This window comes from Lissotriton vulgaris, chromosome 6 (assembly GCF_964263255.1).
Source record: "Lissotriton vulgaris chromosome 6, aLisVul1.2, whole genome shotgun sequence".
Lineage (NCBI taxonomy): Eukaryota > Metazoa > Chordata > Amphibia > Caudata > Salamandridae > Lissotriton > Lissotriton vulgaris.
In genome coordinates, this window is record NC_141694.1 from 1882547208 (window position 1) to 1882561433 (window position 14226).

Below are 14226 nucleotides of genomic sequence, written 5' to 3' on the forward strand. Positions count from 1 at the left end.
TCTGCTCCACTACAGTCTTCTTTCCTGCATTGAATTGCTGACACACTAGGCACCTCTGGCAAAGCCTTTCCGCCTGGTTCCTGAACTTTGAATTACAGAACACCTGTTCAAACACCCGACACATCGCGTCTCTTCCCATATGTGTTGGCTCATGTATCATTCTGATCATGGGGTCGATCAAGCTATCAGGCAGTACAGGCACCCCATCCGGATTTACCACCACACCATCTTCTCTCAACTTGCATCCATTTGCGGCCCACCTGCCCTTTTCTTGCCTGTCTGTGGCTTGTTGCAACTCCTTTAATTCTTCCCACGTTGACACATTCTCAAACAACATAAGTTGGCAGCTGGTTCCATCCCACAGTGCAATTTGTAGGGACATATGGTGTCGGGCACAAAACTGTGCAATTTGGTCAGCGTACCTATTACCGGCAGTCACATCATCATTTCCAGATTTGTGAGCCGCACACTTGACCACAGCCAATTCTTTGGGTAGTTGGATAGCTTCCAGTAAGTCATGCACCACCTTCCCATTTCTGATAGGTGTGCCTGAGGAAGTCATGAATTCTCTTTGTAGCCACAACTGGCCGAAGTCATGAACGACCCCGAAACAATACTGGCTGTCTGTATAAACAGTTATTCTCTTGTTCTTACCCCTCTTACAGGCTCTGGTTAACGCGATGAGCTCTGCCACTTGTGCAGATTTCACCTCGCGCATGTAAGATGCTTCGATGGTTCCTGTCAGTGTAACCACAGCATAGGCAGCACTCAGACTCCCACTCTCATGTCTCAAACACGAGCCATCCACGAACATTGTTTTATCCCCGTCAAGTAGCGCTATTTCACGGATGTCTGGACGGGGTTTTGTGCTAAATTCAGTTAGATCGATGCAATTATGTTCCCCGTCCTCTTCAGATTCTACATCCAGAGGGATAGGTAACAGTGTCGCAGGGTTTAGGACATTGCACCGGGAAATAGTTACATTTTCAGCACCAATCAAAATTCTCTCATACTTAGTCAGCCGACTAGGTGTGAGGTACTGGGTCTTAGTTCTAGTCAGTAGGATGACAACAGAGTGAGGAACATAGACAGTGACGGGATGTCCCATGACAATGTTCTCACTCTGTTCCAGACTGACGCAAGTAGCAGCAACGGCTTTCAAGCATCCAGGCAATCCAGCAGCCACCGGATCTAGGGTGGCCGAAAAGTAGGCTACTGGTCTTCTGACTAATCCGTGCTCCTGGGTCAAGACTGAAAGAGCACAATTCTCTCTCGTGTCACAGAACAGCTCAAAGGGCTTAGTGTACTCAGGCATACCCAATGCAGGTGCGGTACATAGACAGTTTCTCAGAGTTACCCAAGCATTCATGCTTACATTGTCCCAGTGGACGGGGTCTTCTACTCCTTTCTTTGTCATATTTATCAGGGGTCGGGCTAGAGCCGCAAATCCTACAATCCATTGTCTGCAGTAACCCACAACTCCCAAGAACATTCTCACCTCTTTCTGTGTTCTGGGCAGTTCCATTGCTTTAATTATTTTGATCCTTTCGGTAGTGACCTTCCTGATTCCTTTTTCTATCTGGTGCCCCAGATACTTTACTGAGTTTTTACAGAATTGTAACTTGTCAGGCGACACTTTATGTCCTCCTTTTCCTAAGTGATTCAGCAAGGCAATTGTGTCAGTGACACAGTCAGTCTGGGTTTTAGATGCCACTAACAGGTCATCTATGTACTGTACCAAAACAGACTCTCTTGGCAGCACTAGGGATTCAAGGCACTTTTTCAGTATCTGGTTGAAGATTGATGGACTTTCGGTGTACCCCTGGGGGACACGATTCCAGACATAGATATGGCTGTCAAATTCAAAACTGAAAAGGAATTTGCTTTCTGGATGCAATGGGATGGAAAAGAAAGCGTGGCATAGGTCAATGACAGTGAACCATTCTGCATTCCAGGGAATCTGATATAGAATTACTGCAGGGTTGGGCACAATAGGACTGCAAGGCACAACAATTTGGTTTACCTTGCGCAAATCTTGCACCACCCGGTACTTTCCACTAGGCTTTTTGATCCCAATGATAGGCGAATTACAGGGGCTGCTCATCACTTCTTCTATTATTTCTGCTTCGAGCAGCCTGGTAATTTCGGTCGCCACTCCTGCTTTTACTTCTGCACTCATTTTGTACTGTCTGGTTTTGGGGTATACAGCATTTGTTTTTATTGCTATTTTCACTGGGTCCACATTTGCCATCAGGCCTACATCTTTTCCTGTGAAATCCCACACTTCTGGTACTACTCTTAACTGGAGTTCTTCAGGTAAATCCTCAATGGTCAAAGGCTTGATGTCAGCATCTTGTCTGACTAACATCAGTTTGTACAGGCCATCTTCATCGGGGGTCTGAATTTCTACGCCATTTGGTGTGCAGAAAATGGTACAACGCATCTTGCACAACAAATCACGTCCTAGCAGGTTTACAGGACTGGAATCACAGACCACAAATCTATGCATTTCCTTGAAATTTCCTATAGAAATTTCCATTGGTTCAGTTACAGGGGTACTTATTATTTGATTTGAGACGCCCACTACTTGGATTGCTTCTCCCGAGAGGGGTAGGTTAGGAACATCCACTGTTCTTACAGTAGATCTGGTAGCACCAGTGTCCAACAGAAAGGTGACGTCTTTTCCTTCAACCTTTCCTTCAATGTATGGTCCAGTCTGGTCTACCGGTAAGGAGGCGCCAAGTACGCACTCCTCATCCTCCCCTCTCAGGCCCCGTCAATCTTGATCTTCACAAAGGAAGGTATCATTTAGCAAGTACTGTGGTATGACTGCGTTTCTTTCACTCTCAACCTCCCATACTTCCGCCCTCTCATTCTGCTGACCCTGACCTTTAAAATTCTGTCTAGGAGCACGAGGTACTGGAGGTAATTTTACCTGTTGCTGGGTTTTTCTTGTCCCCTCTTTCGGCACCTGTGGATTTAAACCATTTACAGGGGCATTACCGGCCTGTAGGTGTGGACACTCGTCTCGCCAATGCCCCATCTGGCCGCACCCATGGCACGGAAACTTTTTCATGGCTTCTTCCCGACTCATTTTAGGTCTGGGCTTTCCTCCCCCCCCAGTAGTGGCTTTCTGAACATCATTATCAGAAGTCAATTTACTTAACTGTTTTTCTTGTTGTTCAGCTAATTTCACCTGTGCCCACATGACTTTCTCCTTGAGGGCCTTCTTTTTATTTTCGATTTCATCTTCGCAGTATTTTGCATATTTCAGGACATCATCTATGGGCTTTCCCTGCCAACTGATTTTGTTATCTCAAATCCATTGTGAGATTTCAGGCCTCAATCCTAGCACAAATCTGTAACTGAAATGGGTCATGTCTTTCATGTCTACATTATCGATACCACTGTAAGTTTTAAATACCTGCAGTAACCTTTCATAAAATGAATGCACCGTTTCATCACGTTCTTGGGTGGTTCTATCTATTCGGGTCCAATCTGTCTCTTTTGCTGGCACTTTTTTCTTAAGGTACTGTATGACCTGGTCATATTTCCTCATTACATCCGGTGAAGGGGCTCCCGTTTTCTCATCTCTGGGATATTCATCATTAGGCCAATCAATTTCTATCTTACATTCCGTCCACAGATCTACAGGGACCACAATGTCGAAAAACCCATCCAGGTCTTTCAGCAGACATTTCTGAACTTTTATGAAACGTTCTACCTGTCTGTACCAGTCAACTGGTTTCTCTCGTAATTTCGGGAAGTCGTTTGTAAACGACACAATGTCTTGTCTGGACCAAGGGACATGGACATATTTTCCTCCCGGGACCTCTCTCATGGGGCACAATTTTTCTGTTGGGGTTACTTCCTTTAATACGAATTCTGAAGTTATTGACCCAGCCCTGCTGCCTTCCTTTTTCTTTGCCCACCTGGTTCTCCATTTCCCCACTTCGCCCCATTTCTGCAGGATTTTCAACAATTCTTTTACTTGGATCTGTTTTCCCATCACGTTCAGGCTTTCTAAATCCTTGTCTGAAAAGTCCACTCTGTAGGGTTTCTGAAGAATTTTGGAGCGACTAACATCAATTCCCATTTCTGTGGCGGTATCCATTATCTTTTCATGGAGCACCCTAGCACTCCTGGTAAGACTTTTACTGATGAACAGCAACTCTTCTTCATTATACGAGCTTAGGCGCTCAACTCCTACGTTCCCAGCCATCATTTCTTCTATTTCTATTCTTAATTTATATATTTCCAATGCTTTAGGTTGGGGAGTGGTCTCCTTCTCTAGCTCCTTAGTCCATCTGTCCAATTCTTCAGGGGAAACTAAAGTGGCACTCCTAACTCCAGTTGCACTTTCAATCACCACCTCCTTTTGTCTGGGCTGACTTCTTGTCCCTGCTATACTAGCCCTCGATTCCCTAATGGGCAGATCCATCAGAACCACAGATTCACACTCACTTTCCTGATCCTCATCTATGAATATTTCCTTCCTCGGGGTCGGGATGCTAGGAGTAGGCAGTATTGGGGTGATAACAGGAGGATGGGGACTAGTCAGGTCATTTCTATACAGTGGAATAGCAGGACCAATAGTTACTGGAATAGTCAAGGAATCAGGATGGGGATGCATCTGGGCAATGGTTCGAACTAAATCCTCTCGCTGTTTAGTCAGGGCTTCTTTCTCTTTTTCCTGCAACCCCCTTTCTGCAGAACTGCCATGCAATACCTGAGGTACTAAGGACGGATAAATACTCGGGGCAGTCGGAGCAACCAATCGAGGTGGACTTTCTCCGAATGGCTGATAATTTGGGACTGTGGATTTAGGTCTGCAAAACCCATCCCTTTCACTGGTTTTACTGCCTGTAGCTGTTCCGTCTGTATCACTGTCCCTCCTACTTCTGGGATAATTTGTAAAGGGATTTTGAGAATGCACCGGTTCTAATTCTGCAACATAGGGAGGTGGATTCTTCATTAACAAATCTTCCAGGTGTTCATCTTCTATGTCCCCCATAGGTGCTAGGTGATGGGTCTTTTCTTTACATTTTCCTCTCTTCTCTTCTGATACCCCCATCATAGGGAACAGCCCTTCAGTCAACATAGATTGCCTCCACTGTTTCATTTTCTGCTCTTTGGTTGGCGTTGGAAGCCTGGGATACCATTTACTCACTCCCTTATCCATCCGGGGTTTATCTCGCTCTGCAGCCTCAATCTCCCATTCCTCCAAAGCTTCGTACTGGGTCAACCTAGGTCTAGGGTGTAATTCATTCATGCGGGTCCTTAAGTTAAACAGGATCCGACCATTAAATGTACCTTCAACAGGGAATGCTAGGACTCCGTCATCTACAGTATACTTTGCCCAATTTTCTAACCAGACACAAGTGTGATACCCTTTATCAAACAACATGAAAGAAGCAGGGGTATTTGGCGGGGGAATGAGTACGCCTTCCCTCGTTCTAATGGGCTTGTCAGTTTTGAAAAAATTCTTTACTTTATCGGAGAATGACAGTTTTCTCTTTATTCCATACATCATGTGCGGTCTACCTCGTAAAATCTACTCCTTATGAAATCCTAGGTACTTTGGATTTGGTATGAAGTCTGGATACCACATACAACTCTCCAGACTTGCTTCTAGCTCGGCTGGATTAATTTTGTTTACCTTTGTGCTTCCAATGCTAGCGCGACTTTTATTTCGCACCACCCAATCAGGTCAGAAAATACAAATACTGTTAACCAATGGGTGCGCGGCCTTTTCGCAAGACAGAGTCTCACGCTTCGGCACTCACCCCTCCTTTACAAATTCAGCTCCACTACCCACCCGCTGTTTTGACCAATACCAGCGCGGCACGGAGTGACGTCAGAGCAGCTCTCCGACTGACTCCCTCCTTCACAAGGTAACGGAAACTTTTTACTCTCTCTAAAGTGCGAGTGCACGTTTTAGTTAACAACACACAACGTTTGCCACTATGTCTGAGTGTTCTAAAGAGAGAAAAGACTTTTCTTTCGCTACTAGTAAACCACTTCTGTCTACTTTTCATTCACTCCGGATAGACTTCTTTGCCTGTCCCTTCACACCAGTAACATAGAACCCGTTATTCTTCTGACTCATCCACCTTAGTCGGGGATATGTACTGAGCCAGGATTTCACCAGCGAACTATTTTACTTACCAGACAAGCCTCAGAGACCCTACTACTCCTTCCGTATGCAACCCTTACTAGGTGATATCGCAATGAAAGTTTTATAAAGGACTCGTAGCTACCATTCACTCCAGAAACAAAGGTCCTAATTAGTGCTTCCAGTTATCCTTAACCCTGCACTAATACCTCGAACTTAGTGACTTCAACAGCTAACCGGATTCTGCTCACCGTTAGCTATAATACTTCCCCGGGGATTCGGACTACACTGAACTTTCACAAACACTGGTTAATATAACATTTATAGCAGCAATGCAAAAATCGTATACATTTACATATAAATCCTTAAAACATTTCAAAATTTTGAATCAATACAGTAGAAAATCAGCAGCACACTTAATCTTCACGGTTTGTTTATGACCTATCCTGTCTACTTAATCTAACTAGTCCAAACCATCCTCTGGCTGCCAGAAAATTACTGCTTCGAGCGCGCAGTTCCCCCGGGTCACCCGAGTTACCAATTCTTTACACGCACTGGGCCCTTGGAGTGCAAAAAACCTTTATTACCACACTAATTTGTTTGGGTGAACTGGGTGAGGATTTCTCCTCCTGCACGCTGCTAAGAGTAATTAAAGTTTGGATTTACCTCTGCTTACCATGTACCCGACTTACCACAGGCACAATTCTTACGACGGACCTAGAGCTATCAGGGAAAATAGTAGACAGGCCTAACATCAAATACTCTTTATAATCAGTAAAATACTTTCCACAATTCTGTAAAATGACCACAGACACCTGATGAAGTTTAAAACTTTATATAAGAATTCAAAGAGAAGATGCCAAGATAATAAGCGATACACAGAGTAATATATCAAACATTAAAATCAACACCAATAGGTAACTTTGCACCAAAAATATGACCATTAGGATATATGGGAAAACTAAAGGTAGGGTTTTTAGAACAAAACTAGTCACTGCAATTTTATACTAGAACATAGGATGTGGATGAGACCTAGAACATGTACTTAACCTAAGTGTTTAAACTATTCTTGCTAAGTTCACTGCAATCCATTAAAGGAAAGGGAAAAACGGGAACATGCTATTACTTTTATAAAATCAATGAACTCCTAAAGGAGAGGGGGAGAGAAGGAACCAACTAAAATCAGACACATATATTTGATATTTCAACGGCAATAGAGCAATATCACAGGTAAGAATGCTTTAATAGATCAGACAAGAAAGAGGGAGAAAGAGAGAGATAGAGATGCGCAAACCCACAATCAATAATTACCTAGTTCAGATTGAAGACCAACCCTGGCCACGGGTCAGTTGGGAAGACGGGGACAGGGACCCTCAGAAAAGGAATGCCAGAATGCGAGCAGGTACAGCTCACGGACAGTAAGGACAGGATACCCCTCAGGTTCAGGTCAAAGGACTGGGCCTCCCAGGGTACGACCAACACCCACAGCTTCGGACAGCAAGGCCTGCGTTACCCCCTCCTGCAAGTAATCCGCCAGAAACCCCGATTGGATTTTCGAATTCCCCAGCAAAGTGCTTCGCCAGCACTTAGGATTTTCCACCCCTTAGGAGATTGTGGAAAGTATGGACAAAGTGCTCCGCAGCACTTTCAGAATGAGCACCTATTGAGATCGTAGGGTCAGTGACAGGTCTGCTACTCGGACAAGTCGGACAATTTTCCTAAGCTAAACTAGGGCAATTATACTGTTTTGGGGACCCTTAGACCACCCACCAATGTTGCAAGTGACAGTTTCCCACGTTGTGATTGGTCAGGAGAGGTGGTGCGGTCATTACCACCTCCTAGAATTCAACTTTCCCATCAAGAAATTTAAATTTTCTTGTCCGCCCCTCAGGTTCACGTTCCCATCCATAGAATACAATAGAAAATATGAGCGCACAAGACATCGCAACAAAGTCTGTTATTTTCAAGGTGATTGTCCACATCTTGTGCTGGGTTCTCAGGCGCATTTGGCTTCAGGAGCCAGCTGGCTGGTTTCAGCTTCTGCGCAGTTAGGACTTTCCCTGGTCAGCTGACAGGGTTCAGAGGAGCCTCAGCATGGCGTCGCTCATGTATGCCCCAGCCCACAAAGACGCGGTACATGAAAAGTAAGCGAGAACAAATTAAAATCACACATAAAATGATCGCACTGTATACCATGATAAAATCTAACCAACCCTTACTTTATAATGACTATAGCATTATGGATTAGTGCGAAAAGACAGATAGGCTAAAGCAGCAGTAGCAAGCGGAGAGCGTGGTGAGAGACAAGCGGCCATGTTTGCATCAGTGCGCATGAGCACAGAATCCCTCCAGAATGCGAGTGCGTCACATCACATGGGTATGACCGACGCATGCGCAGACTGAATTTCAGCGAAGCAGCCATTTTTAGTGCAAGCTTCGTTTTAGTACGAGAAAGACAAACAAGCAAGCATCCTGGGAACACCCGCGTGTTGGGAAAACACTTTATAAATTGACGAACAATGGTGTTAATATTATTATGCGGTTTAGACAAGGGTTTTGCATACGAGCAAGGCGCTTTACGTGCGAATCCTTGCTCCATCACTAGCACTGAGTGGTCTATAATAAGGATGGGCGGAAAATTCGCCCATGCTTAGTCTGTAAGGTTTGCGCTGGAAGGCCATCATCTTTCTTGTCGTTTGCATTCTCTTTTTGATGCCAGGAGTTCTGGTTCAAACCAGGTGGTATGTTTGTTGGACCTCTAGGTGTTGGGCTGTTTGATGGGGGTGATGTTGTTAACACTGGCGGTGATCCAGCCGGAGAAACTTTGAGTGGCCTCGTTCACGTCATCCGTGGTGTGGAGGTTGTGGTGTTGATGGCAGTTGTCCATTTGTATTGCGTAACTTTCTTCTAACTGCACACAGGGGTGTGTGGTGTGGCTGTGTGTTGGAGTGTTTCTGTGATGTGAAAATGTATGATGCTGTGGTTCGACCAGGTATCTTCTGAGGTGTGGGTGAAACAGATTCTGCCACTGATGGTGAAGATGGGGTTGAGGGTGTGTCCGGCTCCCTGGGTGGGGCTTTTAATGATTTTCATCAGACTGATGTTGTGCATGTTCTCTAAAAGGTTGGCGGTATGGGTGTCAGTTGGGTCGACAAGGTGGGCGTTGAGGTTCCTCAGGAAGAGGTATTGATTGGATTTTACAGGCAATAATTTTAGCTACAGCATTTCCGAATGCTGGACGGTGTCTGTAGGTGAGGGAGCCCATGACGGTTGTGTTGGCATTCTTGTGCACTTGGAAGTTGAGATGTTCCATAAAGGGGGTTGAGACATCCTCTGTAGTGGTGAGTCTGATAGTGTCTTTGCGGATGAAGGCTATCCAACCTCTGGGTTTGAGTGGGCAGTCTTTGTGGATCATTTTGTAACCATTGGGGGTTGCTGTGGCTATGTCCATGGCAGAGGCTTGCTTGATCCAGGTTTTGGTGATGCACACTACGTCTGGTTTGGTGGATATGATGGTGTACCAGATTTCCATGGCAGGCTTGCTGAGGGATCTGACATTGATTAGCATGCAGGGTAGCCAGTTCTGGGGGTTGTTGATTGTCGGTGGGGTTTTGGAGGTATATCATGAGGAGCTGTAGTGTCGGCAGATGAAGGGATCTTCTATGTTTCCTGGTGTTTGGGAACTAGCATGCGGTGTTGTGTCCTTTGAGGTGCAGGGATTTGAGTGCGGTGATGGAGTAGCTGATTCTCTGGCGAAGTCCAGGGTTACTGGTGCTGGATGCAGTCGAGGCAAGGATGGGCTCAGATGTGCATGCCTTTGGCACACCAGTGGCGCTGCCATGCAGAGTGCTTCATTTTATGGAGGACGGGCTGGTTGGGGAGGCAGGCAGGGCCTGGTGGAATGATGGGAAAAGAGCAGTAAGTACCAGTGATGCTGAAGGCTCTGGTGTCAGTCGCTAGGCACTGCCAGTGAACCAGTACTGCAGAGTCAGGGATCAGGTGACAGAAGAATCAGGCTTTTGGGGCTGAAGAAACAAAAAACCGGCAGTCAGGTTGAGGGTGCCAGCAGCAGAAAGCAATCACGGGAAGTAGCTGCTCAGTTCTGCAAAAAGCAGGGGTTCTCAATGAGGATGAGCGGCGTGCTTCATTTTATGGAGGATGGGCTGATCAGGGAGGTGAGCAGGGCCTGGTGGGATGGCTGGAAAAGGGGAGGGCATACAAACAACTCTGAAGGCTCCGGAATGGGTCGCTAGGAAAAGCCGGTAAACCGTTACGCCAGAGTCAGGGATCAGGTGGCAAAAGAATCAGGCTGTTGGAGCAGAATAAAACAAAATCCAGCAGTCAGGCTTGAGGACGGCAGCAGCAGAGAGTCATCATGGGAAGTAGCTGCTTGGTCCTGCAGGGAGAAGGAGTACATATTTCAGTCCTGTAAGGTGCCATTTGGCCTGGCCTCAGCTTCCTCATTTTTTCTAAAAGCCATGACAAGGATTTTACAAGGCAATAATAATGGTGTTTTCCAGGATGATATTTCAATATTTTCTGAGACATTTGAAATCCATGGTATGAATTTGAAACAAGTTTTGAATGTGTTATCTGAGAATGATGGTACACTCAGGAAGGAGACATTTATTTTAGCTGTAAATGAAGTGGAATATCTGGAGCATGTGTTGATTGCAGATGGTGTGAAACCTATACCTGGGTTGGCTGGAGGAATTGTAATAGCTCCTCATCCTATGAATAAAGATCAATTACGGTATTTTTTAGACATCTATGAATTTACTTCAAAATTCATTTAAAACTATTCTGATTTAACAGAATGTTTTAGAAATGTTTTAAAGAAGAATACTGGTCTCCATTATGTCAGTGGAATTTTGACCTTAATAAACAGAGCATTGCATCTGCACCTACTTTGCCACTGTATTCACTACAGCAGAAAACAGTTGTTGTGGGTGCAGTGCTAACATAGTGAGATGGTTTCCAGGAGGTTACTGTTGGGGCTGCCTCTCGTAGATTGAAGGAGGTTGAGACCAGGTACTTTGTCAGAGAGAAGGAAATACTTCCATGCACATGGGGTGTGGAGAAATTTAAACCCTATTTGTGAGGAAGAAGGTTGTGGTGGAGAACAGATCACAATAGATAAAGAAAGCTACTGCAATATTGGCCAGAATGTCTGTGAAACAGTTGGAGTTTAGTTTTAAAGTGTCGCAAATTACTGGGAGAAAAATGTTAAAGTAGATTGCTTGTCCAGATTGCCAGTGGATTACCGATTGGATTCTGTGTACAAAGAGATTAAAGAAAGCATCATTGTGAGGGTGTAAGATTGTGTCATGTGTTAGAGTTCACAGTATTGGCAGAAATATTTGAAGGCATTTTTTTGATTTTCTGAAGTTTGTCACCAAAGGTTGGACTTGTGAGAAGAGTGTGAGGGTTAATTTGAAACCTTTTTGGAACATTGCAGATGAGTTGTCTTTGGAATGTGATGTGCTGGTTATATGAGAAAAATTGATTTCCCCATTGTGGTCATTTGGGCTTGACATCCACCAAACAACGAGTGTGTTGCAAATTAATCTGCCACTGTTCTCAGCATTGCCATAGTGATAAGCATTTGGTCACTTCGGTTACGACACCCAGTTTGCCTCACTGCCCTGAAAAGGCGTGGTAAAAGGTGGCAAATGATTTTTTTGGGTGCTTTTAATGCTTTTTCATGAGGTACTTGAGGTGGGTTCAGGTGATGGATAGGGCTGAACACAATATGTGCAGTGTTATACATTTTTGTGGGGGGTATTTAAAAAATAAAATTAAACTTACCTTCTTGCCGAGTCCTCTTTCACAGAGTCCTGCTTTTCCCATTTCTCATCTGTCCGGAACAAGGCACAGGAAGCACTCAGGATGAGGTCCCCTCAGCCAATCACAATGCTGCATTGCAGCATTGTGATTGGTCTGAGCGCCAACCACAGCACTCAGTCGGGGACAAGAAGTTTGGGCATGTTCTCCACCTAGGCTGTAATGCAGCATGGGTGGAGAACATGCTAAGTGTGCATAAATGTTTGGCGGCCCTAGAGGGCCGGCCAGACATTCATGAGCATTGTAGGGTTGTGCAAATTACTCCTCCCCTCCCCTGCTCTGTCATCAGAGCAGCCCGCCCACCATGATTGGCAAAGGTGCCGCACCTGCAACAGGAAAAAATAAAATGATAATAACTTTCAAACATCTCACCCCTCGGCTGTGGAACGATCTTCCTCGCTCTCTCAGATCCAGCCCCAATCTGTTGGCTTTCAGGAAAGACCTGAAGACCTTGCTTTTCCTGCAATAACACCACCCTGCTGCGCTATGCCCCCTTCATTCGTCCTGTCTTTTTCCACACTGGACCTGTGAGGCTCTGACAGCGCCGGGACACTCCTCGGAGTAGCCGTGCGCTATAGAAGCACCCCCTATAACATAAGATAACATTATTATCATTTTTGTTTCCTTCCACTGCTGAAAATCAGTCAGAGTTGTGGGTGTTGGAGATTGGGTCTATATCAAAGACCCGTTGTTGCTGAGAAAATGTATATAAAAGTTCAGGGATTCTAATCAAGTGGTGGACGTCTGTGGGAACTTTGTTCGGGTTTCCAGTAGGTAATGGTGGAAAATGTAGCGTGTGAAAAAAGTCAGTTGTGCAGCAAGTTGTTAAAGCCAAGCCTTTGGAAGATCTGGGGTATGATCAAACTGTATTTCACAACAAATAATATCTGGGGGTCAAAAGAGAAAGGAGAGTTTGACAGTAAGAACCACTATACCAATTACGCACAGAACAGTGTCAGTGAGAAATAATAATTAGTAAATGGTCAAGTCGAGACTCAAGAGTACTAGGAGAAAAATGTATTGTTCCCATCAGAAGCCACACTGTACCGCCCTTGTTGTCATCATATGGGATCTCCTTACCCAGGAGACAAGACGGCCGGTAAACATTACCGTGACCGAAAAGTGATATGAGAGCAGAACAGAGGAGTGTGGTAGTGGCTAATGAAAAAAGCAGTGTATGGTGATTGGAGTGGAAAAGTGAAGGGTACTAAAATTAGGTGAATGGGTGGAAAAAAGTAATTTTATTAGTAACCCCCAAACCCTAAGGTTAAAAGGCAGGTGTGGGTGCAGGTTTTAAATAATAACCGCACTTATTGGTGGTCGACATGTTTCAGCATTTCATAAGATTTTCTTGATGCATTCCTCAGGACCTATACATGATACACTACTGCTTTCGAAAAATAAATAAATTAAGAAGATGTCACCTGGTAATCCAGGCGTGCTCAACCGTATACTGTCAGTGCAATGGTAAGGGATCTAACATGTAAAACAAACAGACAAACAAACAGATAGAACACGAAAAGTTATTCACATCGTTATTGTTTGTATTCATAGTTGCATTGCAACATGTTCAATCATACCTGATCATTATTTCGGGTATGCACTCACCCTTACGTGTAGGCTGAGGAGCTTCACCCCACCTGGCTGCAGCGCAGGTAAAAGGAGCACCGCTCTGTGAGAAATCACATAATGTTTACAGAGCGGCTAGTGATATGACACTAGCACAATCAAATAACAAAGTATACTTCGAGATGAAAGGTTATCTGAGCCTCTTATAACCAGGCTGGGCGTAAACGCCGTAATCTGTCATGACTCAGGAGCGATGACCACTTAGTGGGGACAGGTAATGCATAAAAGCCGATCCGTGTCAGTGGAGTTTAGGAAACGCACACGGGATCTGCTTCGTATTATTCATGGCGGGGTAGCCTCTAACGGCGTAGTCACACAGAATGAGGAAACGCGCATGAGATACGCTCCGTGTTAGTGATGGCGGGCTGGCCTCTAGCGGCGTATTCGCACAGAATGAGGCAACACAATGTCACGCATAATGCGTTCACTCACCTAACCGTCGGCGTCTCCAGGCAGTCTTCAGTACTGCTCGGGGGGGCGCCGACCGCCGAATGAGGTAGTGTTTTGTATGCTCTGCAGGCCAGACGTGATGTGAGCAATCACGTGACAGCGCGACTTCTGGGAATTGTAGTTCGTTACCCAGTACTGCCTCTATTTCATAAAATGGGTTTTTTTTATCAAGATTCTGCCATGGTGTA